Source organism: Fukomys damarensis, unplaced genomic scaffold (genome assembly GCF_012274545.1).
Source record: "Fukomys damarensis isolate Sample0158 unplaced genomic scaffold, DMR_v1.0_HiC HiC_scaffold_35, whole genome shotgun sequence".
NCBI classification, from domain to species: domain Eukaryota; kingdom Metazoa; phylum Chordata; class Mammalia; order Rodentia; family Bathyergidae; genus Fukomys; species Fukomys damarensis.
In genome coordinates, this window is record NW_022900947.1 from 53,429,453 (window position 1) to 53,435,661 (window position 6,209).

Sequence of the window (6,209 nt, forward strand, 5' to 3'; positions counted from 1 at the left end):
ATGCTGTCACATTTAATCTTTATCCTGGCAGATGCTTACAGATTGAACAATGGCTAGAACACGGTAAAGTCAGTATTTGTTTTTTTGGTTTTGTTTTGTTTTGTATCTCAGCTCACAGTCTTCTAAAAAGAGAAAAGAGCTTTGTCTCTTGGGTTTGGGACTCTGGTACAATGTGGGAAAATCGTCTACATGGGATATTGACTGGGAACGAGGAAAAAGAAAATCCAAAAATATATATAGCTATATCCAGGCACCTTAGCGCTTCCAATTGAAACAGCAAAAACACATACTAAGAGATTTTTATAATATATTGAAGTACAGCATGTACATTTTTTCAAATTCAGCAAATACTAAGTACTTCAACACTTTGGAAGATGCATAATTATAAAAGGCTATCTGCTTTCAAGATTAAATCTTACATAGTGGCATATTTAGGAGAATGTAAGTATAAATTCAGGTGATGTGACAATGAAGAAATGAAAGATTTTGAAGAATATACTTGAAAATGAAATTAAAACGCTGCTAAAGCCACATTGCCTGAAATTATTTGCTAGGGTTCAACTTTTCCTTTTTGTAGAATGATAACCTTAGTTTCAAGAGTATTGTAATTGTGTGTTATAATTACACAAATACACCCTTAAATACAAAGTATACAAAATTTAAGTCACTTTTTAATTTTATTTTTCCCTTAAACTTTTTTATGTTCATGTGGTTATGTTTGTATAATTTTAAATTTAATAGGTATGTTTGTAGTTATCTGCCATGTAGTGATGTTTTGGTCATGACAGACTGCATATACAACTGGTACCGTATAACTGTATCATAGGTTTTAGCCATCTTCATTTGGGTAAATATGCTCTGCTGTTCACACCATGAAGAAATCACCTAGCTACATTTCTTATTGCTGAGCAACACATTACCACATACATTTCTGTAAAAAGTTTTTTTTCTACTAAGTTTTCCACATCGGTCAAAGTATGTGTTTACTGTCTTTTACCTTAAGGGCTTCATTTTTAATGTATGGTTGTATCAAAATTTGTTTATTCATTATTGTAAAATGATTGATAGAATTTGCTATTAGAATGGTTCTATAAGATTCATGTACATATATTTTTAAACTGGCACATTTTATAACACAAGGTGAGATCTAGAAATTACATGGTTTGATTATTTTACATTTTGATATCATTATCTTTCAGGACTGTGCAACTTAATCTTGGAAGCAGTTTATAAGACTTGCCAATTTATTATATAGCATCATATATACTTTACAAATTATAAATCATATATAATTTACAAATTATAAATCCTTGAATTGCTGCCAATCTGACAAAATAGTGCTATTTCACTTTTTTGGGTATTTTTGGTGGTGGTTTCTGTTTTTTGGTGATGGTGGTACTGGGAATTGAACCCATGGCTTTCACACTGTGCTACATCTCCAGCCAATTTTTTTTTTCAGAGTGTCACTAAATTGCGAAGTTGCCCAGGTTGGTCTCAAACTCAGTCCTACCCTAGCCTCTCAAAATATGTGATTGTAGGTATGTACTACCACACCAGCTTCATATTTATATTAATTTTATTTCCCTAATTTGTTAGAGCGTTTTTTTCCATAAATGTATTTAACCACTTACATTTCTTTTTCTAGTGATTGCCTTTTCTTATTCTCTTCTCACTGTCCTGTATTATACTTTATGCATATAAGTGACATATCTGAATATGATTGATTTGGTATATGTGCTATGAATGTTTTCTGCTATAGATTATTTTGTTTATGACGTAAGAGTTTACATCTTTGATGTAGCTAATTAATGGATTTTTCCTTTTTGTATTTGTTTTATCCCCAGATTCTGAAAGTTGTGCTATATATATTTTAAACTTTAAAGTTTTAGTGTTAAAATTTAAATATATAATCCAGCCTGAAACTTGTTTTTGTGAGGCTGTGACATAGGGATCTCATTGATTACTTTTATTTTGAAATAAGTTATCCCTTATCCCAGTCTATCTCCAAACATGATCCTCCCTCCTTAGGCTCCCAGGTAGCTGAGAGTACATGCATGCATCACCATGCTTGGATGTTTATAGTCTTTGAGTTGTTTTGTTTTGTTTTGTTTGCACCAGAGATCAAACTCAGGTCCTTGTGCTTGCGAGGCAGGTGGCAGAACCACTGAGCTAAATCCCTGGCCCCTGGATGTTTATATGCTTAACTAAGTCTTTTTTTTTCTTTTTCTTTATGATATAGCATTCCATAACTGTATGTTTTTATGTTTTCTGTTGCTATTGTGGTGAATTGTACAATATATTACATTTTAGTTTTTTGCTGATAGGAAATGTATTGATTAAAACTTATTTAAGGTACTCAGCATGTTTTTATATGCATGCAGAGTTGTCTAATTACTAAAGTCAAGGCAATATATCTCATTTCACATAGGGTGTGTGGTAAAAGCTTCTCAAAATCTATTCTCTTAAAAAGATGCTAAAATTAATATGAAGCAAGAAGATACGCAGAATAGGAAAAGTCATCATGGGTAACAAGAACAAAGCAGGAGGCATCATAATCCCATTTTCAAGTTATATGGTATAGGCACAAAAAAGGACATGTAAATCAATAAAACAACAGAATAGAGGATGCAGATGTAATCCCAGGCACATTCAGCTATCTCAACTTTGACAAAGGGACCAAAGGCACACCGAAGAAATACAGACTCTTTAAGAAATAGTGCTAGAGAACTCTATTCAAATGCTGAAGATTGAATTTAGTCCCATATATCTCATGATGAAATACACTAAATTGAAATGCATTAACCTAAATATTAAAAGAGATACACTTGCATGAAGATACAGTAGATAAAAAACTTGAAGCTGTATGCATAGGCAAGGACTTTCTGAACAGAACAGGATTATATCAAATTTAAAACTTTATGTGCCTCCTGCCTCCCAAGGGCAAGGATCCGAGTTTGATCCCCGGTACCAAAATCAGACAAACAAACAAACAAACAACCCCTATGTACAGCTAAGGAAGCAACCAGCAGAGTGAAGAGAACAGAAAAATTTTTTTTTGTTTTGCCTGCTATATCATGTTCAGAATAGTATATAGAATATATAAAAACTCAAAATTTGAGCCCCCAAAATAAAAGATCCAATAAAAAATAGTGTAAATACTGAATAGTCTCTCTGGTGTGAAAAAACTATAATTGTAAATAAGAATCTAATGGTATAATTGACGATGTGTGGGGAAAAGGGACTGGTAGGGGAAAGGAAATAAGGGAAAAAATATGAGAAAATGAAAAAATGGAAGTAAAGTTTTTGTAAATAGGGAAGGGAGGAAGGGGTGAAGGGAGGGCAGGGTATGGGAAAAATGAGAACCAAGATCTGTCATGTAAAGGTACAAGATCACAATGATGAATGTAGCTGTACTGTACACCTAAAATTACCAATAAACTCAATGAGGAAAAAAAATAGTGAAACGATAGACACTTTTTAGAAAAAGTACCAGTGGACAAATATATGAAAAAAATTTCATCTCTGGCCATTAGAAAAATGGCAAGTTAAAAGAACACTTGAGATTCTTATTCCAGAAAGAGTGGCTATCATCAGGAAATTAAACAATAACAAATACTGATAAGACAGGTAATGAAGGAGGAATCCTACATGCCTGGTGGGAAAGTAAATTAGTACAATTACTGTTGAAATCAGTATGAAGATTCTTCAAAAACTAAAAATAGAAATCCCACCGACCTTGCTGTTTCACTTCTTGCTGAAAGTGTTAAGGATATATTTCAGTGGTACATGCATACCTATGCTTTAGCAGCACAAATCACAATAGCTCAATCTTGGAAGTGGCCTATTTGTCCATGAGCAGATGAATAAAGAAAATGTATTTATACACAATAAACTACCCTGCTAGAAGCATAAGTCATTTGTAGGACAATGAATGCACCTTAAAAGCATAATGTTAGCACAAGCTTAAGTATTGCATGGTTTATATAAGATACCCAAAATATAGAGAAATAAGTGATGGATACTAGGAAACAGGAAGATAAATCTTTTGCAAATGTGTAAAAAGAGGGTGGGGGAAGGAAGAGGGGAAGGAACATCAAAAGAATTAACATGTATTATGTACATGTGCCAACCTCCACCATGAATGTAATTATTATGTACAGCAAACATATGCTAACAAAAATATTTTTTTAAAAGCTGAATAATATTTCATTGGAGTATTTTGTTTTTTCTGTCATTTGTCAATGGGCATTAAAATACTTCCAAACCTTGGCGGTTACAAGTAATGCTACAGGTCCAGGGATTTAGCTCAGAGGTTCTGCTACCTGCCTCACTAGTAGAAGGTCCCTTTGATCCCTGGTACCACACCAAAAATAGTAGTAGAAGAAGAAGAAGTAGTAGTAGTAGTAGTAGTAGTAGTAGTAGTAGTAGTAGTAGTAGTAGTAGTACTAGTAGTAGTAGTAATGCTACAGTGAACAGGGGAGTTCAGATACATTTAAGAGTGAGATTGGTGGATCTATTTGTAATGTTTTCAGGAATATGAACATTTTGAAAGACACTTGTTTTCTCTTGCTTTTGGGATTATACTTGTGTGACAAGTGTGAAGTGAAATCTTACTTGTTTTGACTTGCCTAATGATTAATAATATTGAGCACATTTTAAATTGGCTATTGTCTAGTTTGGAGAAATTTTTGTTCTTGTCCTATACCTACTTTTTAATTGGGTTATTATTTTTGCTATTTTAGATATTATTTGGCCCTTTTGTAGGTGTGTGATTTCCAAATATTTTCTCTCAACATGTAACCTACCTTTTCATTATATAGATTGTCACTTTTGCTGTGATACAGTCTCACTTGCTTATTTTTGCTTATGTTTTTTGTACTTTGTATCCCTGCCTAAAAAGTAATTGCTAAGGACCAGTATCAAGTAGTTTTACCCCTTAAAGTTTTACCTTTTCAGATCTTACAGTAGGTCTTTAATCAATCTTAAGGTTAGTTTTGTGTATGGTGTAAGGTAAGGGTCCAGTTTTGTCCTTTATGTATGGAGATTGAATTCTTCAATGCTATTTACTAAGGACACTGTTAACTCTCTGTGTGTTTTGGGTGCCGTGTCAAAAATTTATTTGAAGATTTAGTTGAAGATTTATGTTTGGCTTTTTCCTGAGTCCTCTGTTTTGTTTCACTGTTCTGTATGTATGTCTGGTGTGTGTGTGTGTGGCACTGGCTATTGAAACTCAGGTTCTTGCATTCTCTAGGCAAGTGCTGTACCACTGGACTTTAACCCCAGAACTGTGTGTCTATTTCTGCCAGTATTACATTGTTTTGAATACTATTGTTTTGGATTATAATTTGGAATCAGATAGACAAGTGTCTCCTTGAACATTTTTTCATTAGAAACTGCTTTGGCTGTTTAGGGTCTTTGTGTCTCTATATAAATTTTTGAATTAAGTTATTCTATTTTTGTGAAAAGTATCAATATTTTGACAGATTATGCTGAATGTGTATATTCTTTTGACTAGTGTGGGCATTTTAACATTCTACCAATGCATAAGTATGGGATAGCTATGTCTTTATTTGAGTCTTCTTCAGTTTCTTTCATCAATCTTTTATAGTTTTGATTTTAAACTCTTCAGTTTTACTTTTCCTCTGCCACCTTTTGTTTTTCACATAAGGGTTTCATATTTTTATATTGTGTATCCTTTAAGAAATTATCGTAGCTATCATTCTTTTTACTAGTTTTTAGCCTTTATACTAGAAATATGTGATTTAAACACCACTATAATAGTACTGGAATATTTCAAATTTAATTATGTCCTTACTATTAGTGAATTTTATAATTTAAAATATAGCTAATGTTACTGATTAGCATTATTTTCTTTCCTTTAGCACTTGTATGAAAGTCTAATAGTGATGAATTCCCTGAATTTTTGTCTAGAAATGTCTTTAATTCTTTTTTTCTCTCAGAGACTTCTGAGAAGCTTTGCTAGATAAAGTATTCTCAGTAGGCAGTTGTGCTTTTCTCCCTTAATCACTTTGATTACTTTTCTGATCTGTAAAGTTTCTGCTGAGAAATCTGCTGAATCCCTTATTGGATTATCTGGTATATGAAGATTTTTTTCCTCTTTCTCTCTTTAATATTCTTTTGTTTTGTTTTGTTTCCTCCTCCTCCTCCTCCTCCTCCTCCTCCTCCTCTTCCTTCTCCTCCTCCTCCTC